A 27,055-nucleotide genomic window follows, 5' to 3' on the forward strand; every position below is an offset into this window, starting at 1 on the left:
CCCCTCCCCATTCGTATCGATTCTGAACTAATTCCATTGATCCGCAGAGAGGCCAGGGGTTGTTGATATAAAAGTTTAAGCCTTGAAATAAACCTCCCCGAGATGCCCATCTGAGCCAGCACTGAGAACATAAAGGGCCAGTGAACCCGGTCAAACGCCTTCTCCTCATCAAGGGAGAGCATCAGTGTGGGCTGTCTCGTGGATCCCGCCTCATGGATCAGATGAAGCGCCCTGCGGGTATTGTCAAATGTCTGTCTCCCCATAATAAAGCCCGTTTGGTCAGCATGCACCAGTTTTGGCATCACCTTTTGCAGCCGTTTGGCCAGTATTTTAGTAAATATTTTATAGTCTGATCCCAAAAGAGAAATTGGGCGGAAAGAACCACACCTCTGCGGGGTCCCTTCCTGGTTTTAATAGTACTACTATGTTGGCCAACCACCACGAATGGGGTAGCTCGGGTTGAAGCTCTATTTCATTAAATACCCGGACCAGGATTGGCTGCAATATTTTCCTATAACATTTATAAAATTTATTTGTGAAGCCATCTGGTCCTGGTGCCTTCCCCTGAGGTAGGTCTTTGATGGCCCAGGTCACCTCATCCCGCGTTATAGGAGCTGATAATATATCCCCCCTCTGACTGAGTTAATGTAGGCAGTGCTACCTGCCCAAGATATTCCTGTGTCTCTTGTATCAGGGAAGAGTCTTCCGCATGATATAGTGTGTTGTAAAAGTCCAGGAAAACTGATGTAATGTCTTCCGTCTTTGTGCACTGCTTCTCCTCCTCGTCCTGTATAGTATGAATATAAGAGTCAAGGGAACGTTTTTTCAGTTTATACGCTAATAACCTCGAAGCCTTATTCCCAAACTCAAAGTATGTTTGTCTGGCTCGCTGTAGATGTTCGGCTACCTCCGCCAACTGCAATTCCCTCAACTCTAATCGGAGTGTATGTATACGTTGCTGGATCTGCGTGGAAGCGGATGGAAGGCTGGTCTGTGTGGCCAGCGTGGCCACATCTGCCTGTAATTTCTGTGCTTGTGCCTTCCCTTGTCATCGAATATGTACCTGCAGTGCTATTGTCTTCCCTCTTATCACTGCTTTAAGGCCCTCCCACAGTATCCCCGCAGATACCTCTCCATTATCATTGATATCTATATATTCTTTGATTTCGGCCTCTAGGCGGGTGATCACCGATTTATCCCCCAGCAGCCGGTCATTAAATCACCACTGCAGTATCCTATTAAGCCTTTCTGCCAGCTCCATCTCTAACGTTACTGGTGCATGGTCTGACCATGTTCTAGGATGTATTTGCATATCCCGGATATGGACCACTAGGCTAGGAGGCCCCAACCATAGATCTATGTGCGACTGGGTGTCGTGTACCGCTGAATAGTAAGTGTATCCCCGTGATTGAAGGTGATGCCGCCATATATCCAACAGCTGCCAAATTCCCCAAAACTTATGCATTTGAGCCCTATCATGGTGGGAGTACCTCACCCCTCCTGCTGAGTTGTCTAATCCCGGCTGTAGTGTCAGGTTGAAGTCCCCTCCCACCAATAATGTGCCTTCAATATGTTTTGACAAGACTGGTGTCAGGCTTGTAAAAAAGGACCCCTGTCTCTCGTTGGGGGCGTAGATGTTCAATAAGGAAAGCGTTTCTATCCCTATCTTTACTATCAATAACAGATACCTCCCCTCTTTGTCCCGGATTATATGCTTTATCTGCCAGGGGTTTTTTTACTCGACAACGCTATTAGCACTCCCCTCTTTTTCTTGTCTGTGTGACTAGATGCAAAGTGTGGGAGCCCACCACTCCGACATAGGTGTTCCTTGCCTGGTAGCAGGTGCATCTCCTGTATAAAGGACACATCTGCTTTCAAGTTTTGTATTTCCCTAAGCATGAGTTGTTGTTTGAATGGGGAGTTCAACCCCTTAACATTAAGAGTCAAACATTTCACTATACTCATCATAGAGATCTAATGGAATCTTCACCTCCCTTCAAGCACACTCTTTCTAATTGCTAGTAGACTACATTTCCTTCACTGTTGACCAGGCTGGGCTATTGCTGGAGGGTCATGTCATGGCTCATAGTGTTAGAGCTATGGCTGCATTAGTAGCCTACTTGAGATCAGCTTCCATAAAGGAAATTTGAAGAGCTGCAACGTAGTCTTCAGTTGACACATTCACATCCTTTTACTGTTTGGCACTGGACTCACTAGGCAAAACTCTCCACCCTACTAGGCCTGCTTATTCTTTGTTTCACGCTGCCTTAAAATATGTTACAAGTTTGTTTCTGTTTAACACTTGCAGGGTCTTCTACATATCCCCCCCCCCTTTTTTTAGTTGTTGTTGAACGCCAGGTCAGTGATACCCAATCCTCTCCTGGGGGAACCCCAGCTGGTCAGGTTTTTGAGATCCATATTGAATATGCATGAGAGAAATTTGCATATCATAGAGGCAGTTTATGCAAGTCAATCTGATGAATATTCATTGTGGATATCCTGTAATCTGACTGGCTGGGGTTCTCCTAGGACAGGTTTGGGAGTCACTGAGCTAGGGAATCCCAAATGTTCACAAAGATAGCGTCCATACCTTCTCTCCTTCTCTAATGGAGTTAAATTCTATCAAGTTTAAAATTTGACTGGCTAGATAAATGGATAAATATGACATCAGGGCATGCTAGGGAGGTAAAGTTTCCTAGGTTAAATCATGGACTGCTTAATAGAGCAGCTGATTCAGGAACCAACAAGAGGAAGAGCAATTCTAGACCTAGTCCTTAGTGGAGCACACAGTCTGGTATAGGAGCTAATGGTGCTGGCACCTCTTGATAGCAATGATCAGAACATGATCAGATTTGATATAATATCTGGAGTAAGTGCACACAGGAAATCAACATGTTAGCATTTAACTTTCAAATGGGAGATTATGAATGAGGAGAATGTGTAAAAAAAAAAAAAAACAACCCCCCCCAAAACACAAAAACCTTAGAGGAGCAGCTGCAGAGGTCAAAAATATACATCAGGTGTGGAAGCCTAGACCAGATGTATTCCATGTATTAAAATAGGTGGAAGTCTTAGTGTAAACTGCTCTCCTTGTTATTTGGAGGCCTTTAAGGTGGATAGTAAAAGTATTGTTTTTTTTTTTTATATATATTTTGTCCTTGTATTTAAGGATATGTTTGTTTTGTCTAATTCATTATTATATTTACTCTCATGTTTTATTATTTATTTATTTTTAGGATTTATTTACTGCCTTTTTGAAAGAATTTACTCAAGGCGGTGCACAGTAAGAATAAATCAAACATAAGCGGTAGACAATTACAGTAGTAAAAATATTCAAATAACAATACAACGTATGGCATAGTATAGTACTTAATAATTCAAATTGCTCTACCTCATTAGGAAAAAGATGAGAAAAAGAACAACTATGTTTTCAATTATTACAATTTAAATATAGCCTCATACGTCCAGGGTACCTTTATAGAAACTTAGGACACCACTGACTGACATTCATCATAGGCTACCACCACCTGCCAAGCGTTACAGAGAAAAACTCTCCTATTAAAAATGAGAGAAAAGTCTGTAGCGCTACGGCATATGGGACTATCAATTTAATAAACACAGGTTCAAAAACTCATCAATCCTAATTCGACCCCTTTACAAAAAGATTTTTTAAGGGTCAAAATGAAAAGAGAAGAAAATGTAAATATCGCAAAACCTTGGGGTACATTTGCCGGGTACAAATATAGTCACTTAGCTTTTGCCCAAAAAGAGCTCCATTAAAGGTGAATTCACTTCATTTCAGTGTCCATAGTTGTATCTTCTTAAACTCGACATGTAACTCCCACGCTTTCTCATATAAATTCCTCGACAGGATTAGGACTCCTACTGTTTCGATTTCTTCATCAGGAGAAACAATAAGAAAACTTCATACATTTCTCTTTCTCATCTTTTTCCTAATGAGGTAGAGCAATTTGAATTATTTAGTTTCTATTATAATATTGCTCCATGCAGTTCTGAAGAAGTTTGCTATAGATAGTATACTACTTACAATGTCAGCACAATATTTATGTAATAGAACATTTTAATTGACAGTGTAGGGTATAATCAAAGATGGAACATATAGATAGGTAAGATAGGTAAGAGGAGTTAGAAAATAAGGTGACTAATTTAAAGAAAGTTGCACATGAGATCAGAGAGATGATTAAATGGAGTAGATAATCATGTCCTGCTGCAGTATGTGCAGCCTGTGCCACTCTTTGTGTGTGTGTGCGCGAGACTAAGAAGTTAGTTACTTCTTCCAATAAAGGCCTGGTTGAACAGCCAAGCCTTCACCTGCTTCCTAAAGTAGAGATAGTCTTGTGTTAAGCGGAGCCTTTCAGGGAGTGCATTCCAGAGTGTAGAGGCTACTATGGAGAAGGCTCGCTTGCTTGTATTACATCGTGTAATGTCTTTTGGAGAGGGAGTGGTTAGGGATACCCTTGGGAGGACCTTAGTGTCCTTGGAGATGTGTAGTGAGGTTATCCTGTTCTTCAAGTACTTGAGACCATTTCTTTTAAGGGTCTTGAAGATCAGACATATAGTTTTAAATTTAGCCCTGTATTGTACTGGTAGCCAATGAAGGTTTTACAAAAATGGTGTGATGTGGTCATGTGCTATGATCTTGCAGTAGCATTCTGAATCAGTTGGAGTTGGTGCAGACCCTTTGTAGTCAGATCATTGTAAAGTGCATTACAGTAATCCAGTCTTGATGTTATTATGGCATGGACAACTGGGATAAGATTTTCCTTCTCAATGTAAGGAGAGAGGCGGCGTAGTTGTCGTAAATAGTAGAAGCAGCTCTTGATGGTTGCTTGGATTTGGGAAATCAGATTAAGTGTTGAATCTAGCTGTATTCCAAGATTCCTGACTTGTGATTTGAGGGGGAGTTTGTAGTTCCCAAAAGATATTTTGATGTCAGGTATGTGTCCATATTTGGTTTGTGGTACTTAGCCCATTCGTGAATTGATGTTAGACTGGTAATCAGTTTATTCAGAGCTGTAGATAAATCAGGTTCAATGGGTATGAGTAGCAGTACATCATCTACATAGATGTAGAACTGAGTGTCCACTGACCTAATCAGCTCGGCTAGTGGCTTGAGGTAGATATTGAACAGAATAGGTGACAGTATCAATCCTTGTGATGCCCCACAGATCAGTGCCCATGATGGTGATGAGGTGCTGCCAGACATTATGGATTGTTGCCTGTCTGATAGATAGGATCTGAACCATGCAAGTACTGTTCCATTGATACCTGTTTCTGCCAGTTGTGCTAGCATGATATCATGATCCACAGTGTCAAAAGCGGCTGAGAAATCTAGCAGTACTAAGTACATAAGTAATGCCATACTGGGAAAAGACCAAGGGTCCATCGAGCCCAGCATCCTGTCCACGACAGCGGCCAATCCAGGCCAAGGGCACCTGGCAAGCTTCCCAAACGTACAAACATTCTATACATGTTATTCCTGGAATTTTGGATTTTTCCAAGTCCGTTTAGTAGCGGTTTATGGACTTGTCCTTTAGGAAACCGTCCAACCCCTTTTTAAACTCTGCTAAGCTAACCGCCTTCACCGCTTTCTCCGGCAACGAATTCCAGAGTTTAATTACACGTTGGGTGAAGAAAAATTTTCTCCGATTTGTTTTAAATTTACTACACTGTAGTTTCATCGCATGCCCCCTAGTCCTAGTATTTTTGGAAAGCGTGAACAGAAGCTTCACATCCACCTGTTCCACTCCACTCATTATTTTATATACCTCTATCATGTCTCCCCTCAGCCGTCTCTTCTCCAAGCTGTATAGCCCTAGCCTCCTTAGTCTTTCTTCATAGGGAAGTCGTCCCATCCCCGCTATCATTTTAGTCACCCTTCGCTGCACCTTTTCCAATTCTACTATATCTTTCTTGAGATGCGGCGACCAGAATTGAACACAACACTCAAGGTGCGGTCGCACCATGGAGCGATACAACGGCATTATAACATCCTCACACCTGTTTTCCATACCTTTCCTAATAATACCCAGCATTCTATTCGCTTTCTTAGCCGCAGCAGCACACTGAGCAGAAGGTTTCAGTGTGTTATCGACGACGACACCCAGATCCCTTTCTTGGTCCATAACTCCTAACGTGGAACCTTGCATGACGTAGCTATAATTCGGGTTCTTTTTTCCCACATGCATCACCTTGCACTTGCTCACATTAAACATCATCTGCCATTTAGCCGCCCAGTCTCCCAGTCTCGTAAGGTCCTCTTGTAATTTTTCACAATCCTGTCGTGATTTAACGACTTTGAATAACTTTGTGTCATCAGCAAATTTAATTACCTCGCTAGTTACTCCCATCTCTAAATCATTTATAAATATATTAAAAAGCAGCGGTCCTAGCACGGACCCCTGAGGAACCCCACTAACTACCCTTCTCCATTGTGAATACTGCCCATTTAACCCCACTCTCTGTTTCCTATCCTTCAACCAGTTTTTAATCCACAATAGGACATTTCCTCCTATCCCATGACCCTCCAATTTCCTCTGTAGCCTTTCATGAGGTACCTTGTCAAACGCCTTTTGAAAATCCAGATACACAATATCAACCGACTCCCCTTTGTCCACATGTTTGTTCACTCCTTCAAAGAATTGAAGTAAATTGGTCAGGCAAGATTTCCCCACACAAAAGCCATGCTGACTTGGTCTCAGTAATCCATGTCCTCGGATGTGCTCTGTAATTTTGTTTTTAATAATAGCCTCTACCATTTTCCCAGGCACCGACGTCAGACTCACCGGTCTATAATTTCCCGGATCTCCCCTGGAGCCTTTTTTAAAAATGGGCGTTACATTGGCCACCCTCCAATGTTCCGGTACCACGCTCGATTTTAAGGATAAGTTGCATATCACTAGCAGTAGCTCCGCAAGCTCGTTTTTCAGTTCTATCAGTACTCTAGGATGAATACCATCCGGTCCAGGAGATTTGCTACTCTTCAGTTTGCCGAACTGCCCATTACGTCCTCCAGGTTTACCGTGAAGTCAGTAAGTTTCTCCGACTCGTCCGCTTGAAATACCATTTCTGACACCGGTATCCGACCCAAATCTTCCTCGGTGAAGACTGAAGCAAAGAATTCATTCAGTCTCTCCGCTACGTCTTTGTCTTCCTTGATCGCCCCTTTTACCCCTCGGTCATCCAGCGGCCCAACCGATTCTTTTGCCGGCTTCCTGCTTTTAATATACCGAAAAAATTTTTTACTATGTTTTTTTTGCCTCTAATGCTATCTTTTTTTCATACTCCCTCTTGGCCTTCTTAATCTGCGCCTTGCATTTGCTTTGACACTCCTTATGCTGTTTCTTGTTATTTTCAGACGGTTCCTTCTTCCATTTTCTGAAGGCGTTTCTTTTAGCCCTAATAGCTTCCTTCACCTCACTTTTCAACCAGGCCGGGTGTCTTTTGGACTTCCGTCTTTCTTTTCTAATTTGCGGAATATGTATGGCCTGGGCCTCCAGGATGGTATTTTTGAACAGCGTCCACGCCTGTTGTACAGTTTTTACTCTCTCAGTTGCCCCCCTAAGTTTTTTTTTTACCGTTCTTCTCATTTTATCATAGTCTCCTTTTTTAAAGTTAAACGCTAACGTATTTGACTTTCTGTGTACAGTTACTTCAAGGTTGATGTCAAAACTGATGATATTATGGTCACTGTTATCAAGCGGCCCCAGTACCATAACGTCCCTCACCAGATCATGCGCTCCACTAAGGACCAAGTCTAGAATTTTTCCTTCTCTCGTCGGCTCCTGCACCAGTTGCTCCATAAAGCTGTCCTTGATTTCATCAAGAAATTGTATCTCTGTAGCGTGTCCCGATGTTACATTTACCCAGTCTATATTTGGATAATTGAAGTCACCCATTATTATTACATTGCCCATTTTGTTCGCGTCTCTGATTTCTTTTATCATTTCTGTGTCTACCTGCTCATCCTGGCGAGGCGGACGGTAGTACACTCCTATCACCATTTTTTTCCCTTTTATACATGGAATTTCAACCCACAGTGATTCAAAGGTGTGATTTGTGTCCTGCTGAATTTGTAATCTATCTGAGTCAAGGCTCTCGTTAATATACAATGCTACCCCTCCACCAGTCCGGTCTACCCTATCATTACGATATACTTTGTACCCCGGTATGACAGTGTCCCACTGGTTATCCTCCTTCCACCAGGTCTCAGTAATGCCTATTATATCCAATTTTTCATTTAGTGCAATATATTCCAACTCTCCCATCTTATTTCTTAGACTCCTAGCATTTGCATATAGACATTTCAGAGTATGTTTGTTGTTCTTATTTGCATGATGCTTAGTACCTGACACTATTGATTTGACATCTTTTGTCTGATCTTTAGTTGTATTTAAGGGCACCTGGCCTACCACGGTCTGTTGTGTAACCTCACTATCCAGAAACCCTATCTTCCCTGTTTGTGAGGTATCTTTGCAAGATACCTTTTCCCGAACCATGCGCTTTTGAGCGACTGTCGGCCTTCCCCCCCATTTCTAGTTTAAAAGCTGCTCTATCTCCTTTTTAAATGCCGACGCCAGCAGCCTGGTCCCACCCTGGTTAAGGTGGAGCCCATCCTTTCGGAATAGGCTCCCCCTTCCCCAGAATGTTGCCCAGTTCCTAACAAATCTAAAACCCTCCTCCCTGCACCATCGTCTCATCCACGCATTGAGACTCTGGAGCTCTGCCTGTCTCTTGGGCCCTGCACGTGGAACAGGTAGCATTTCAGAAAATGCTACCCTAGAGGATCTGGATTTGAGCTTTCTACCTAAGAGCCTAAATTTGGCTTCCAGAACCTCTCTCCCACATTTTCCTATGTCATTGGTACCCACATGTACCAAGACAGCAGACTCCTCCCCAGCACTATCTAAAATCCTATCTAGGTGACGAGTGAGGTCCGCCACCTTCGCACCAGGTAGGCAAGTCACCAGGCGATCCTCACGTCCACCAGCCACCCAGCTATCTATATGCCTAATGATCGAATCACCAACTACAACAGCTGTCCTAACCTTTCCCTCCCGGGCAGCACTTGGAGACATATCCTCAGTGCGAGAGGATAGTACATCCCCTGGTGGGCAGGTCCTGGCTACAGGAGTACTTCCTACTTCACCAGGGTGATGCTCTCCTTCTAGGAGACCTCCCTCCTCCAAGGTAGCACAAGGGCTACTAGACTGGAGGTGGGACCTCTCTACAACATCCCTGTAGGTCTCCTCTATGTACCTCTCTGTCTCCCTCAGCTCCACCAAGTCTGCTACTCTAGCCTCAAGAGAACGGACATGGTCTCTAAGAGCTAGGAGCTCTTTGCATCGGGCGCAAACATATGACATCTCACCAACTGGGAGATAATCATACATGTGACACTCAATGCAAAAGACTGGATAGCACCCCTCTCGCTGCTGGACTGCTGACTCCATCTTAGTGTTTTTGAGTTTTCCAATATTTTAAAACTTGCTACAGTATTAAGGATATTAGCCTAATATAAAAGTGTCTTTTACTTTATATAGTGTATTGTATGATTTATTTACTAACACTGAGGCAAATCCCCTGTCTTGGTTTCTGTGAAGATCATCTAGTAGGGATAAGAGGACCGTATCTGTTTCTTAACTGGGTCTGACTCCAGATGGAAACTGGCCAGATCCATGTCAATCTTCAAGCCAATCATTGAGTTGAACACAGACTGTTTGTTCTATCAGTTTCCCAAGAAATGGGATGGTGGATACTGGCCAGTAACTTTCAAGTTTTAATGGTCAAGGTTGTTTTTCTTTAGCAAAGGGTGAACCACTGCCCTTTTCAATGCTGCTGGTAGTTGCTCATTAGATAGAAAGGAGTTCACAATTTTAGTGGCACCTTCTATGAGGCATATACTTGCCGGCTGCACAATGTGTGATGAGCAGGGGTCAAGGGAGCAGGTAGTTGGTCAAAGGTCTCTTAGGATTTTGTCAAGTCTCTCCTCTGTTATTGTCTCAGTCTGTGCACTCCTGGTTAACTGATTGAAGGTTGGGTAGGATTGCCTGTAAATCCTGGCAGAGACTTTTAATTTTGTTGGCAAAATATGTATCAAAATTATTGCAGTTCAGTTTTGACTGGACAGGCTTCTTGCTTTTCAAGCTAAGGCATTATCTTGTAATATTATATTGAAATATAAATAAAAAGAAAAAATAGAGAGGTTAAGGTAGTTATGAGAGCTAAAAGAACATCCTTCAGAAAATGAAAGAAGGATCTGACAGAAAATAAAAGGAAACAGCATAAGTAATAGCAAGTCAAATGCAAAGCGCTGATCAGGAAGGCAAAGAAAGATTTGGAAAAGAAGATTGCATTTGAGGTAAAAAAATGTTTTAGATATATTGAAAGCAAGAAGCCGGTAAAAGAATATTAGACACCTCTCCTCAAAAAACCATCACTTGATCCTACCTGTCCCTCCAACTACCGCCCCATCTCCCTCCTACCCTTCCTCTCCAAAATACTTGAGCATGCCGTTCACAGCCGCTGCCTTGATTTTCTCTCCTCTCATGCCATCCTCGATCCACTTCAATCCGGTTTTCGCCCTCTACACTCGACAGAAACAGCACTCTCTAAAGTCTGTAATGACCTGTTCCTTGCCAAATCCAGAGGCCACTACTCCATCCTCATCCTCCTCGAACTATCCGCCGCTTTTGACACTGTCAATCATGATCTACTCCTTGCCACACTGTCCTCATTCGGGTTCCAGGGCTCTGTCCTCTCCTGGTTCTCCTCCTATCTCTCCCACCGCACCTTCAGAGTTCACTCTCATGGATCTTCCTCCACCCCCATCCCGCTATCTGTTGGTGTTCCCCAGGGATCTGTCCTTGGACCCCTTCTCTTCTCAATCTACACCTCTTCCCAGGGCTCCCTCATCTCATCTCATGGCTTCCAGTATCATCTCTATGCGGACGACACCCAGCTGTATCTCTCCACACCAGACATCACCGCGGAGACCCAGGCAAAGGTATCGGCCTGCTTAACCGACATTGCTACATGGATGTCCAACCGCCACCTGAAACTGAACATGTCCAAGACTGAGCTCATCGTCTTTCCACCAAAACCCACTTCTCCTCTTCCTCCACTTTCTATCTCAGTTGATAACACCCTCATCCTCCCCGTCTCATCTGCCCGCAACCTCGGAGTCATCTTCGACTCCTCCCTCTCCTCGGCACACATCCAGCAGATAGCCAAGACCTGTCGCTTCTTCCTCTTCAACATCAGCAAAATTCGCCCTTTCCTCTCTGAACACACCACCCGAACTCTCGTCCACACTCTCATTACCTCTCGCCTTGACTACTGCAACTTACTCCTCACCGGCCTCCCACTTAGCCATCTATCCCCCCTTCAATCTGTTCAGAACTCTGCTGCACGTCTTATATTCCGCCAAAACCGATATACTCATATCACCCCTCTTCTCAGGTCACTCCACTGGCTTCCAATCCGATACCGCATTCAGTTCAAGCTTCTCCTTCTTACCTACAAATGTACTCAATCTGCTGCCCCTCACTACCTCTCTACCCTCATCTCCCCTTATGTTCCCACCAGAAACCTCCGTTCACAGGACAAATCCCTCCTCTCAGTACCCTTCTCCACCACTGCCAACTCCAGGCTCCGCCCATTCTGCCTCGCCTCACCCTATGCCTGGAACAACCTTCCTGAGACCTTACGTCAAGCCCCCTCCCTTCCCATCTTCAAGTCTCTGCTTAAAGCCCACCTCTTCAATGCTGCCTTCAGCACCTAACTCTTACCTTCAGGATATCCAGACTGCCCCAACTTGACTGCCCCTATCGAATTGACTACTCACTTGTCCTTTAGATTTGACTACTCACTTGTCCTTTAGATTGTAAGCTCTTTGAGCAGGGCCTGTCCTTTTATGTTAAATTGTACAGTGCTGTGTAACCCTAGTAGCGCTTCAGAAATGTTAAGTAGTAGTAGTAGTTGATGACCGAGGAGTAAAAGGAGCACTCGGTGATGACAAAGCCATAGCAGAGGGACTAAATGAATTCTTTGCTTTGGTTTTCACCAAGGAAGATGTGTGGGAAAGCTGGCAGTTTAAATATCGGAGCTTTACTGGTGATGTTTTCACAGATATTAGTGCCACTCTGTTGCATGTGAAGAATTTATAAAAAATATCAGCAGTGTTCTCCTGATGAAGGCTGTTACACCGAAACAAGGCCTGGGTTGAGGACACCTAGCTGGGACTTTTATATATTGGAAGACGAATAAATTACCTCTGATTTATATCAGCCTGGTTCTTAGTGTCCTTCCACTCTTGTTTTTTCCTTGGGGGAGATACCAGTGCCAGAAATGGTATTCAATGCTGATGAATCGACAAGCACAGAAGAACCAAAAAGCCTCCGAGTCAGCATAAACAGTCAAGCAACACAGCAAAGGAGACAATGAAGATGATGAAAAAACATCCAACGGACTCAGAGTTCACATTAGAAGTTTATTTCACAATAAAACTGGACTCAACACGAATCGTGTTTCAGCCACAGAGGCCTGCTTCAGGAGGCCCTAAATAGTATAAAAATATATATAAATTACTATCATAAAAACAAAAAAAATAAAGGAAAAGTGATGACACAGTTATAAAATACTTAAGAAATATATTTAAAAATTGTATAAAAATTATATCACATGAATAAATGGAATAACATATAAAACAATTTGTATTCATATAAATGTGTTAAAATGCAATTACTGAGATGCTATAATAAAATTAAAAGTGAAGAATGGTACTGAATTTGTACTGTACTTATAAAAAAAAAAACAACAACAGACTAAAAGGTATGGAAACCAAAGCATAAATATAATATCAAAGGAAATAAAAAATGGCAAGTGGTTATCTTATAAGTACATAAGTAATGCCACACTGGGAAAAGACCAAGGGTCCATCGAGCCCAGCATCCTGTCCACGACAGCGGCCAATCCAGGCCAAGGGCACCTGGCAAGCTTCCCAAACGTACAAACATTCTATACATGTTATTCCTGGAACTGTGGATTTTTCCCAAGTACATTTAGTAGTGGTTTATGGACTTGTCCTTTAGGAAACCGTCTAACCCCTTTTTAAACTCTGCCAAGCTAACCGCCTTCACCACGTTCTCTGGCAACGAATTCCAGAGTTTAATTATGCGTTGGGTGAAGAAAACTTTTCTCTGATTTGTTTTAAATTTACTACACTGTAGTCCTAGTATTTTTGGAAAGCGTGAACAGATGCTTCACATCCACCTGTTCCACTCCACTCATTATTTTATATGCCTCTCTCATGTCTCCCCTCAGCTGTCTCTTCTCCAAACTGAAAAGCCCTATCCTCCTTAGCCTTTCTTCATAGGGAAGTCTTCCCAACCCCGCTATCATTTTAGTTGCCCTTCGCTGCACCTTTTCCAATTCTGCTATATCTTTCTTGAGATGCGGCGACCAGAATTAAACACAATACTCAAGGTGCGGTCGCACCATGGAGCAATACAACGGCATTATAACATCCTCACACCTGTTTTCCATATCTTTCCTGATAATACCCAACATTCTATTCGCTTTCCTAGCCGCAGCAGCACACTGAGCAGAAGGTTTCAGTGTATTATCGACGACAACACCCAGATCCCTTTCTTGGTCATGACATAGCTATAATTTGGGTTCTTTTTCCCCACATGCATCACCTTGCACTTGCTCACATTAAACGTCATCTGCCATTTAGCCGCCCAGTCTCCCAGTCTCGTATGGTCCTTCTGTAATTTTTCCACAATCCTGTCGCGAGTTAACGACTTTGAATAACTTTGCGTCATCAGCAAATTTAACTACCTCACTAGTTACTCCCATCTCTAAATTATTTATAAATATATTAAAAAGCAGCGGTCCTAGCACAGACCCCTGAGGAACCCCACTAACTACCCTTCTCCATTGTGAATACTGCCCATTTAACCCCACTCTCTGTTTCCTATCCTTCAACCAGTTTTTAATCCACAATAGGACATTTCCTCCTATCCCATGACCCTCCAATTTCCTCTGTAGCCTTTCATGAGGTACCTTGTCAAACACCTTTTGAAAATCCAGATACACTAATATCAACCGGCTCCCCTTTGTCCACATGTTTGTTCACTCCTTCAAAGAATTGAAGTAAATTGGTCAGGCAAGATTTCCCCACACAAAAGCCGTGCTGACTTGGTCTCAGTAATCCATGTCCTTGGATGTGCTCTGTAATTTTGCTTTTAATAATAGCCTCTACCATTTTCCCCGGCACTGACGTCAGACTCACTGGTCTATAATTTCCTGGCTCTCCCCTGGAACCTCTTTTGAAAACTGGCGTTACATTGGCCACCCTCCAATCTTCCGGTACCACGCTCGATTTTAAGGATAAATTGCATATCACTAACAGTAGCTCCGCAAGCTCATTTTTAAGTTCTATGAGTACTCTAGGATGAATACCATCCGGTCCAGGAGATTTGGTACTCTTCAGTTTGCTAAACTGCCCCATTACGTCCTCCAGGTTTACCATTAAGTCAGTAAGTTTCTCCGACTTGTCCGCTTGAAATACCATTTCCGACACCGGTATCCTACCCAAATCTTCCTCGGTGAAGACCGAAGCAAAGAATTCATTCAATCTCTCCGCTATGTCTTTGTCTTCTTGATTGCCCCTTTTACCCCTCAGTCATCCAGCGGCCCAACCGATTTTTTTGCCGGCTTCCTGCTTTTAATATACCAAAAAAATTTTACTATGTTTTTTTGCCTCTAATGCTATCTTTTTTTCCTAATCCCTCTTGGCCTTCTTTATCTGCGCCTTGCATTTGCTTTGACACTCCTTATGCTTCTTCTTGTTATTTTCAGACTGTTCCTTCTTCCATTTTCTGAAGGAGTTTCTTTTAGCCCTAATAGCTTCCTTCACCTCACTTTTTAACCATGCCGGCTGTCTGTTGGACTTCCGTCTTTCTTTTCTAATTTGTGGAATATGTTTGTCCATGCCTGTTGTACAGTTTTTACCCTCTCAGTTGCCCCCCTAAGTTTTTTTTTCACCGTTCTTCTCTATTTTATCATAGTCTCCTTTTTTAAAGTTAAACGCTAACGTATTTGACTTCCTGTGTATAGTTGAAATCAAAACTGATCATATTATGATCACTGTTATCAAGCGGCCCCAGTACCACAACGTCCCTCACCAGATCATGCGCTCCACTAAGGACTATGTCTAGAATTTTTTCTTCTCTCGTCGGCTCCTGCACCAGCTGCTCCATAAAGCTGTCCTTGATTTCATCAAGGAATATCTAGCATGTCCCGATGTTACATTTACCCAGTCTATGTTTGGATAATTGAAGTCACCCATTATTATCACATTGCCCATTTTGTTTGCGTCTCTGATTTCATTTCATTTCTGCGTCTACCTGCTCATCCTGGTGAGGTGGATGGTAGTACACTCCTATCACCGTTCTTTTCCCTTTTCTACATGGAATTTCAACCCACAATGATTCAAGGGTGTGATTTGTGTCCTGCTGAATATTTAATCTATCTGAATCAAGGCTCTCGTTAATATACAATGCTACCCTTCCACCAGTCCGGTCCACCCTATCTCTACGATATACTTTGTACCCCAGTATTACAGTGTCCCACTGGTTATCCTCCTTCCACCAGGTCTCAGTAATGCCTATTATATCCAATTTTTCATTAACTGCAATAGATTCCAACTCTCTCATCTTATTTCTTAGACTCCTAGCATTTGCATATAGACATTTCAGAGTATGTTTGTTGTTCCTGTTTGCATGATGCTTAGTACTTGACACTATTGATTTGCCATCTTTTGTCTGATATTTAGTTGTATTTAAGGGCACCTGGCCTACCATGGTCTGTTGTGCAACCTCACTATCCAGAAACCCTATCTTCACTGTTTGTGAGGTATCCTTGCAAGATACCTTATCCCGAACCATGTGTTTTTGAGCGACTGTCGGCCTTCCCCCCATTTCTAGTTTAAAAGCTGCTCTGTCTCCTTTTTAAATGCCGACGCCAGCAGCCTGGTCCCACGCTGGTTAAGGTGGAGCTCATCCTTTTGGAATAGGCTCCCCCTGCCCCAGAATGTTACCCAGTTCCTAACAAATCTAAATCCCTCCTCCCTGCACCATCGTCTCATCCACGCATTGAGACTCTGGAGCTCTGCCTGTCTCTTGGGCCCTGCATGTGAAACAGGTAGCATTTCAGAAAATGTACCCTAGAGGATCTGGATTTGAGCTTTCTACCTAAGAGCCTAAATTTGGCTTCCAGAACCTCTCTCCCACATTTTCCTATGTCATTGGTACCCACATGTACCAAGACAGCCGACTCCTCCCCAGCACTATCTAAAATCCTGTCTAGGTGACGTGTGAGGTGCGAACCAGGCAGGTAAGTCACCAGGCGATCCTCACGTCCACCAGCCACCTAGCTATCTATATGCCTAATGATCAAATCACCAACTACAACAGCTGTCCTAATCTTTCCCTCCCGGGCAACACTCGGAGACATATCCTCGGTGCGAGAGGGTAGTACATCCCCTGGTGGGCAGGTCCAGGCTACAGGAGTACTTCCTACTTCACCAGGGTGATGCTCTCCTTTTAGGAGACCTCCCTCCTCCAAGGTAGCACAAGGGCTACCAGACTGGAGGTGGGACTTCTCTACAACATCCCTGTAGGTCTCTTCTATGTACCTCTCTGTCTACTTCAGCTCCACCAAGTCTGCTACTCTAGCCTCAAGAGAAAGGACATGTTCTGTAAGAGTTAGGAGCTCTTAGCATCGGGCACACACATATGACATCTCACCAACTGGGAGATAATCATACATGTGACGCTCAATGCAAAAGACTGGATAGCAACCCTCTCGCTGCTGGATTGCTGACTCCATCTTATTGTTTTTGAGTTTTTCAATAATTTAAAACTTGCTACAGTATTAAGGATATTAACCTAATATAAAAGTGTCTTTTAGTTTATATAGTAACTGGGAGAAAAATTAATGTAAAGAGAAAAATGCCCCAGCGCGCAGCACCTAGAGCTGAGGCCCTGAGTGGATCCGAGTGGACCTGGGAGTCACCCCGGAGAAGGCAGGGTATGCAGATAAGCTGCTAGTCCTCCACAGCACCTGGCCACCTCTCAGCTGTGGAAAGGCTTACCAGGGGTTAGGTTGAAGCCAGCATTCCTCCCCCTGAAGGTCGCCTGATCCTAGCCATAAAGCACCTGGAAATCCTCGGCACTTGGAGCGAGGGCCCTGGGGAGATCGGGGTGGACCTGGGAGTCACCCCGGATACAGCTGTGAGGAAATGCAGAAGGGCTGCAAGTCCTCCACAGCACCTGGTGCGAGCGCTGGGCACCTAGAGCTGAGGCCCTCAGTGGATCGGAGTGGACCTGGGAGTCACCCCGGAGAAGGCAGGATATGCAGATGAGCTGCAAGTCCTCCACAGCACCTGAAAGGCAGCCGGTGGTAGAGCTGGGCACCTCTCAGCTGAGGAAAGGCTTACCTCAAACGTGTGCATGTTCACGAAATGGGCAAACTCAAAGAGTACATTAAGCCCCATCAGTTAAGTAGATGAAAATCTTTAGTACAGCAGTGTAGTCTAAAAAGAAAGGTACTCATGTCCATGAAAACCTACTGTAAAGAGTACATAATTATGTACCTGTGGTTTGATTTCTGAAAGTCCTAAAGTACCTGTAAATGTTGAACCTAAAGGAAGGGAGTTGAAACAAAATTAAAAATTGAGGTCTGCATGGACTGTAACATTAAAAAAGAAAAAGGGGAAAAATGTAGAAAAAAAGAGGGGGTAGTAAGAAAAACTGACAACTGGAAATATGAGTCGTGAAAGAGGACAACTAAAACAAAGGCCACATTAGTCTGCAGATTAACAGTAAAACGACACTGTGAGCCAAAATGCAGAAGCAAAACCAAATAGCATAAAAAAACAATTACTGCTGTAGTTGCCTACTGCTCATGTTTGATCCATTCTTACTGTACACCACCCTGAGTGAATTCCTTCAAAAAGGCGGTAAATAAATCCTAATAAATAAATGTCATGGCACTATAAAAAGGAGGTGCTGTAAAAAAGGAGTAGGACCGAATGCCAGATATGAAGACAAGCGGAAGAAGCTGTAAAAAATATATTAAATCAAAGAAGCACTATAGGAACATAATTATAAATATGAACCCTAAAAAATATATATATATATGTGAGTGATCTAAAAAACTGAAACAAGAAAACAATAGACCAAGGATAGAGGAGCGAAGACCTGGCTGCTAATAAAATGGACCGATAAATAGGAGAGCTCGCAACGGGACTAAACAGTGACAAGAGAAACATTAAAGCAGATCGCAATGGGACTACAGGTGCATATAAATAAATAAAAGTAGTATACAAACTCAACTGAATATATAATTGAAAACTGTTGGAGGTAAAATGTAACCTCAGGAAGAAAAGAGAGAAAAAAGGCGAAAGAAGCACATAGGCAAACAAAATATATAGATAAACGGTCATTATGCAAAGCCGTTTTAAAAGCACAGGAAAAGGGGGAACACAAATGAAACAAAAGGTAATCCCAAAACAAAAGTGAAACATAAGAATTTACCAATAAGAGTAATAAAGCAGAAACGTGCAGTCTGAAGAGCATCAAATGCACAGTCAGTCCACTGACGTGCACTGTGAAATACATTCAAAATGATGTAAAGGATGGAGGCCACTAAATATAGCGTCTTGTTAATGTATTCCAATGTGTGCAGTGACATCACTGGTATTCATGAGGGAACCGATGGGAGGAACTAAAAGTGGAACCAGCGTAGGTGGGAAGGAACTGAATGCAGAAATAAAAACATAGTGAGTGAGACAAAGAACTGGGAAAAGCTATAAACATTAAAAAAATATATTTTAAAAAATATATTAAAAAAGTAAAAATAAGGTATCTTAGAAAAAGTGTATAAAAAATATTATCAATCTTAAGGACAGAAATATAAAAAGATTATATTAAGAAAAAAATATGATGAATGTAAAAGTCTAAATAAAAATGGCAAGGTCTCTATATATGAATGAAGAGTGGACGGGAAAAAACCCTAAAATATGAACTAATGGAAAGGTGACCATGCCGACAGTGAATATTATACCTTAGAGAAACACTGCCAGATCTAGATCTGTGTTTAATCCTTTTGGCATTACAGTATCAAATTCAAAAATTAATCGTTCTTCTTTTAACAGCAGATTGTTTTGGTCGCCCCCCACTCCATTTGGGAAAAATTTATGTGAAAACTAAAAAATTAATGTCATCGATAGTGTGGTTAAACTCATTCCAATGAGATACTAATGGAGTTGTTTGTATATCTCTACTTATGCAACTTCTGTGATCGATAATCCTTGTTCTTATTATGCGTTTTGTTTTCCCTATGTATAGGAGATTGCAAGGATATATATACAGTGCAATCCGCTTAAATGCAGGGGTCTGGGACCAAAAAAATACATGCGGTTAACCGGAGCGTGCACTTAACCGTTGTGACCCAAAGAAGCTTGACATCTGATAAACATATGTACAGTACTGTTTCTTTTATGTACAATATACATACATTCTCCGAGGACAAGCAGGCTGCTTGTTCTCACTGATGGGTGACGTCCACGGCAGCCCCTCCAATCGGAAACTTCACTAGCAAAGGCCTTTGCTAGTCCTCGCGCGCCCATGCGCACCGCGCATGCGCGGCCATCTTCCCACCCGAACCGGCTCGTGTTCGTCAGTCTTCTTTTGTCCGCGCTCGGTACGGTCGTGTTTGCGCCGTTCGCACCCCTTAAGTTGACCCTCGCGCGTCTTTTTGACTTTTTGCTTCTAAAAAAAAAAAAAGGGATTTTGGAGAAAGGCCTTTCGGTCTTTTTCCCCTCCCCGTATTTCCAGTTTTTGCCCTGTTAAGTTTTCTTTCGTTTTCGGGGTAGGCCCTTTTGAGGCCTCGGGTCGAGTTTTTTCTCCCCCTCTTTTTGGTGCCTTACCGCAATTACGAGTTTTGATTTCGCCGGCGTGATTTTTCCGCCCATGTCATCGAAGTCTCCCAGCGGCTTCAAGAAGTGCACCCAGTGCGCCCGGGTAATCTCGCTCACTGATAGGCACGCGTCGTGTCTTCAGTGTCTGGGGGCTGGGCACCGCCCGCAGGCCTGTAGTCTTTGCGCCCAGAACAGCCTCCACGCCCGGAACAGACTCTGACTTCGACGCCTGCATCGGCTTCCATGTCTTTCTCCACAGCTGCCCTGCACGAGAGTCTCTGGGCTGTTCTCCCAGAGATCCTGGGAGAGCTGTTGCGCCCTTCCCCTCCGGTACCGGGGGTGCTTGCGCCGCCGGTACCATCGAGTGAGGCGCCGGCTGGCCCCTTGCCCGGGGTTAGGTCTCTGACATCGGTGCCGCTTGCGGTACCGACTGCGGTCGCCTCCCAGGAAGGCTCCCCGACGACGTCGGCGGAGGGAGCTTCGCCGGTGCGGGCGAGGGAGTCTACCTCTCGATGCTCACACCGTGGCCATGTTTCCACGGAGTCGAGTCGGGCACGGCTTCAGACACAGGTTCATGAACTTGTGTCTGATACCGATGGTGAGGCCTCATGGGAGGAGGAGGAGGACATCAGGTATTTCTCTGACGAGGAGTCTGATGGCCTTCCTTCTGATCCCACTCCCTCCCCTGAAAGGCAGCTTTCTCCTCCTGAGAGTCTGTCTTTTGCGGCCTTTGTCCGGGAGATGTCTACGGCCATCCCCTTCCCGGTGGTTATGGAGGATGAGCCCAGGGCTGAAATGTTTGAGCTCCTGGACTATCCTTCTCCACCTAAGGAAGCGTCCACAGTACCCATGCATCATGTCCTAAAAAAGACATTGCTGGCGAACTGGACCAAGCCTCTAAGTAATCCCCACATTCCCAAGAAGATCGAGTCCCAGTACCGGATCCATGGGGACCCAGAACTGATGCGCACTCAGTTGCCTCACGACTCTGGAGTTGTGGATTTGGCCCTAAAGAAGGCTAAGAGTTCTAGGGAGCATGCTTCGGCGCCCCCGGGCAAAGACTCTAGAACCTTAGACTCCTTTGGGAGGAAGGCCTACCATTCCTCTATGCTCGTGGCCAAAATTCAGTCTTACCAGCTCTACACGAGCATACACATGCGGAAAAATGTGCGGCAGTTGGCGGGCTTGGTGGACAAGCTCCCTCCTGAGAAAGCCAAGCCATTTCAGGAGGTGGTCAGGCAGCTGAAGGCGTGCAGAAAATTCCTGGCCAGAGGGGTATATGATACCTTTGATGTTGCGTCCAGGGCCGCTGCTCAAGGTGTGGTGATGCGCAGACTCTCATGGCTGCGTGCCTCCGACCTGGAGAATAGGATCCAGCAGCGGATTGTGGACTCGCCTTGCCGTGCGGACAATATTTTTGGAGAGAAGGTCGAACAGGTGGTAGAGAGCAGCTCCACCAGCGGGATACCGCTTTCGACAAGTTCTCCCGCCGGCAGCCTTCAGCTTCTACCTCCACAGGTAGACGATTTATGGGGGAAGGAAGACACTTCCCTACTCTTCTGGTAAGCGTAGGTACAATCCTCCTTCTCGACAGCCTGCGGCCCAGGCTAAGCCCCAGCACGCTCGCTCTCGTCAGCAGCGTGCGCCTCAGCAAGGCCCCTCGGCTCCCCAGCAAAAGCAAGGGCTGGTGAAGAACACATCCGAGGCAGGAGCTCTACAGTCCATGCAGATGACTATTCGCCTCCTTGAGCTACTGGGGTTTGTGATAAATTATCCAAAGTCCCATCTTCTCCCAGTACAGAGGCTCGAATTCATAGGAGCTCTGCTGGATTCTCGGACGGCTCGTGCCTATCTCCCAGAGACGAGAGCCAACAACTTGTTGTCCCTCGTCTCGCGGGTGCGAGCGTCCCAGCAGATCACAGCTCGGCAGATGTTGAGATTGCTGGGCCACATGGCCTCCACAGTTCATGTGACTCCCATGGCCCGCCTTCACATGCGATCTGCTCAATGGACCCTAGCTTCCCAGTGATTTCAGGCTGCTGCGGTTTTAGAAGACGTAATCCACCTGTCCATGAGTTTTCTCAAATCCCTGTATTGGTGGACGATTTGGTCCAATTTGACTCTGGGACGTCCTTTCCAAATTCCTCAGCCACAAAAAGTGCTGACTATGGATGCGTCTCTCCTGGGGTGGGGAGCTCATGTCGATGGGCTTCATACCCAGGGAAGCTGGTCCCTCCAGGAACGCGATCTGCAGATCAATCTCCTGGAATTACGAGCGCTCTGGAACGCTCTGAAGACTTTCAGAGATCGGCTGTCCCACCAAATTATCCAAATTCAGACAGACAACCAGGTTGCCATGTATTACATCAACAAGCAATGGGGCACCGGATCTCGCCCCCTGTGTCAGGAAGCCGTCAGCATGTGGCTCTGGGCTCGCCGTCACGGCATGGTGCTCCAAGCCACATACCTGGCAGGCGTAAACAACAGTCTGGCCGACAGACTGAGCAGGATTATGCAACCTCACGAGTGGTCGCTCAACTCCAGAGTAGTGCGCCAGATCTTCCAGGTGTGGGGCACCCCCTTGGTAGATCTCTTTGCATCTCGAGCCAACCACAAAGTCCCTCAGTTCTGTTCCAGGCTCCAGGCCCACGGCAGACTGGCATCGGATGCCTTCCTCCTGGACTGGGGGGAAGGTCTGCTGTATGCTTATCCTCCCCTACCTCTGGTGGGGAAGACTTTGTTGAAACTCAAGCAAGACCGAGGCACCATGATTCTGATTGCTCCTTTTTGGCCGCGTCAGATCTGGTTCCCTCTTCTTCTGGAGTTGTCCTCCGAAGAACCGTGGAGATTGGAGTGTTTTCCGACCCTCATCACACAGGACGAAGGGGCGCTTCTGCATCCCAACCTTCAGTCTCTGGCTCTCACGGCCTGGATGTTGAGAGCGTAGACTTTGCCTCTTTGGGTCTGTCAGAGGGTGTCTCCCGCATCTTGCTTGCTTCCAGGAAAGATTCCACTAAGAGGAGTTACTTCTTTCTATGGAGGAGGTTTGCCGTCTGGTATGACAGCAAGGCCCTAGATCCTCGCTCTTGTCCTACACAGACCCTGCTTGAATACCTTCTGCACTTGTCTGAGTCTGGTCTCAAGACCAACTCTGTAAGGGTTCACCTTAGTGCAATCAGTGCATACCATTACCGTGAGGAAGGTAAGCCGATCTCAGGACAGCCTTTAGTTGTTCGCTTCATGAGAGGTTTGCTTTTGTCAAAGCCCCCTGTCAAACCTCCTACAGTGTCATGGGATCTCAATGTCGTTCTCACCTAGCTGATGAAACCTCCTTTTGAGCCACTGAACTCCTGCCATCTGAAGTACTTGACCTGGAAGGTCATTTTCATGGTGGCAGTTACTTCAGCTCGTAGAGTCAGTGAGCTTCAGGCCATGGTAGCCCAGGCCCCTTACACCAAATTTCATCATAACAGAGTAGTCCTCCGCACTCACCCTAGGTTCTTGCCAAAGGTTGTGTCTGAGTTCCATCTGAACCAGTCAATTGTCTTGCCAACATTCTTTCCCCGTCCTCATTCCTGCCCTGCTGAACGTCAGCTGCACACATTGGACTGCAAAAGAGCATTGGCCTTCTATCTGGAGCGGACACAGCCCAACAGACAGTCCGCCCAATTGTTTGTTTCTTTTGATCCCAACAGGAGGGGAGTGGCTGTGGGGAAACGCACCATATCCAATTGGCTAGCAGATTGCATTTCCTTCACTTACGCCCAGGCTGGGCTGGCTCTTGAGGGTCATGTCACGGCTCATAATGTTAGAGCCATGGCAGCGTCGGTAGCCCACTTGAAGTCAGCCACTATTGAAGAGATCTGCAAAGCTGCGACGTGGTCATCTGTCCACACATTCACATCTCATTACTGCCTGCAGCAGGATACCCGATGCGACAGTCGGTTCGGGCAGTCAGTGCTTCAGAATCTGTTCGGGGTTTAGAATCCAGCTCCACCCCTCTAGGCCCATGTTTATTCTGTTCCAGGCTACACTCTCAGTTAGTTGGATAAATTGTTAGGTCAATCTCAGTTATGTCCTCGCCGTTGCGAGGCCGAATTGACCATGTTTGTTGTTTTGAGTGAGCCTGGAGGCTAGGGATACCCCATCAGTGAGAACAAGCAGCCTGCTTGTCCTCGGAGAAAGCGAATGCTACATACCTGTAGAAGGTATTCTCCGAGGACAGCAGGCTGATTGTTCTCACAAACCCGCCCGCCTCCCCTTTGGAGTTGTGTCTTCCCTTGTCTTGTCTTGCTACATATGGGACTGACGAACACGAGCCGGTTCGGGTGGGAAGACACCGGTGGGGACACCGGTGCCGGAAAGAATATTTGAAGCGGGGGAGTCGGAGAAACTAAACAAATTCTCTGTAACCTTGGAGGATGTAATGGGTCAGTTCAGTAAGCTGAAGAGTAGTAAATCACCGGGACCTGATGGTATTCATCCCAGAGTATTAATAGAACTAAAAAATGAACTTGCGGAGCTACTGTTAGAAATATGCAATCTGTCCCTAAAATCGAGTGTAATACCGGAAGACTGGAGGGTAGCCAATGTTACTCCGATTTTTAAGAAGGGTTCCAGAGGAGATCCGGGAAATTATAGACCGGTGAGTCTGACGTCGGTGCCGGGCAAGATGGTGGAGGCTATTATTAAGAATAAAATTGCAGAGCATATACAAAAACATGGACTGATGAGACAAAGTCAGCATGGATTTAGTGAAGGGAAGTCTTGCCTCACCAATCTAATGCATTTTTTTGAGGGGGTAAGCAAACATGTGGACAATGGGGAGCCGGTTGATATTGTATATCTGGATTTTCAGAAGGCGTTTGACAAAGTGCCGCACGAAAGACTCCTGAAGAAATTGCAGAGTCATGGAATCGGAGGTAGGGTACTATTATGGATTAAGAACTGGTTGAAAGATAGGAAGCAGAGAGTAGGATTGCGTGGCCAGTATTCTCAGTGGAGGAGGGTAGTTAGTGGGGTCCCGCAGGGGTCTGTGCTGGGTCCGTTGCTTTTTAATGTATTTATAAATGACCTAGAGATGGGAATAACTAGTGAGGTAATTAAATTCGCCGATGACACAAAATTATTCAGGGTCGTCAAGTCGCAGGAGGAATGTGAACGATTACAGGAGGACCTTGCGAGACTGGGAGAATGGGCGTGCAAGTGGCAGATGAAGTTCAATGTTGACAAGTGCAAAGTGATGCATGTGGGTAAGAGGAACCCGAATTATAGCTACGTCTTGCAAGGTTCCACGTTAGGAGTTACGGATCAAGAAAGGGATCTGGGTGTCGTCGTCGATGATACGCTGAAACCTTCTGCTCAGTGTGCTGCTGCGGCTAGGAAAGCGAATAGAATGTTGGGTGTTATTAGGAAGGGTATGGAGTCCAGGTGTGCGGATGTTATAATGCCGTTGTATCGCTCCATGGTGCGACCGCACCTGGAGTATTGTGTTCAGTACTGGTCTCCGTATCTCAAAAAAGATATAGTAGAATTGGAAAAGGTACAGCGAAGGGCGACGAAAATGATAGTGGGGATGGGACGACTTTCCTATGAAGAGAGGCTGAGAAGGCTAGGGCTTTTCAGCTTGGAGAAGAGACGGCTGAGGGGAGATATGATAGAAGTGTATAAAATAATGAGTGGAATGGATCGGGTGGATGTGAAGCGACTGTTCACGCTATCCAAAAATACTAGGACTAGAGGGCATGAGTTGAAGCTACAGTGTGGTAAATTTAAAACGAATCAGAGAAAATTTTTCTTCACCCAACGTGTAATTAGACTCTGGAATTCGTTGCCGGAGAACGTGGTACGGGCGGTTAGCTTGACGGAGTTTAAAAAGGGGTTAGATAGATTCCTAAAGGACAAGTCCATAGACCGCTATTAAATGGACTTGGAAAAATTCCGCATTTTTAGGTATAACTTGTCTGGAATGTTTTTACGTTTAGGGAGCGTGCCAGGTGCCCTTGACCTGGATTGGCCACTGTCGGTGACAGGATGCTGGGCTAGATGGACCTTTGGTCTTTACCAGTATGGCACTACTTATGTACTTATGTACTTATGTACTTATAAGACGGCCACGCATGCGCGGTGCGCATGGGCGCGCGAGGACTAGCAAAGGCCTTTGCTAGTGAAGTTTCCGATTGGAGGGGCTGCCGTGGACGTCACCCATCAGTGAGAACAATCAGCCTGCTTGTCCTCGGAGAATACCTTCTACAGGTATGTAGCATTCGCTGTCTCCGTTAACTGACGTTAGGCTTACTTGAGGTAATCAGTCATAGTCCTCTGTACACTCTTGTGTCGGTGAGTTCCATAGTCTGCGTCTGCCAGATGGTAAAAACTGTCATAGCACTGACATCCAGTGGCCTCCAGATAGGCCTGCACGGTGTTGAGACTCTCCAGCGCTCTTGCAAAAGTGACAGGAGGTTGTTGAATTTCGTCAGCATGTGCCTCGCTGCTCATTTCATCATCGTTTCATCATCAGCCGTTGCCTGCTTGTAGGTGCATATCTGGACATCAGTGCTGTTGTCAGCTGTTTGTAGATCGTAATGAACAGCTACATAGTGATGAAACTCCTCTTCAGTAACACCGGGTGGGATGTCAATAACCTTTTCATCTGAGGCGTTTGCAACAGCTGCATCTGTTTCGTCCCTCTCCACATCCCTGACAAAACTTGCCCGCTTGTAGCAGTTCAGTATGGTTGCCTCTGTAATATGATTCCAGGCTTCTTTCTGCATTTGTAGGGAATCCAACAGTGATAGATTACGAGCCAGTTCAACAGCACGTTTATCCTTGCCAGTCTGGTCATCCATAATGCTCATCAGACGACGTAGTACAAGAGCCTGATAATGTTGTTTGAAATTGGCTATTATGCCCTGATCCATAGGTTGGAACAGAGAGCTATTAGTAATTTGTAATTTATTTTTGAAAACAAACATGGTGCTGGAAAATTGGAGGGTGGCCAATGTAATAAAAAGGGTTCCAGTGGTGATCCAGGAAATTACAGAC

At 45.1% G+C, this 27,055-nt stretch overlaps 1 protein-coding gene across 1 annotated transcript in view; it reads left to right on the top strand.

The window, feature by feature from the left end:
- The window catches only part of VPS16 (VPS16 core subunit of CORVET and HOPS complexes), a 926,204-nt gene that overhangs the window by 108,964 nt on the left and 790,185 nt on the right, over positions 1–27,055 (top strand).

This window comes from Microcaecilia unicolor, chromosome 7, assembly GCF_901765095.1.
Source record: "Microcaecilia unicolor chromosome 7, aMicUni1.1, whole genome shotgun sequence".
NCBI lineage: Eukaryota > Metazoa > Chordata > Amphibia > Gymnophiona > Siphonopidae > Microcaecilia > Microcaecilia unicolor.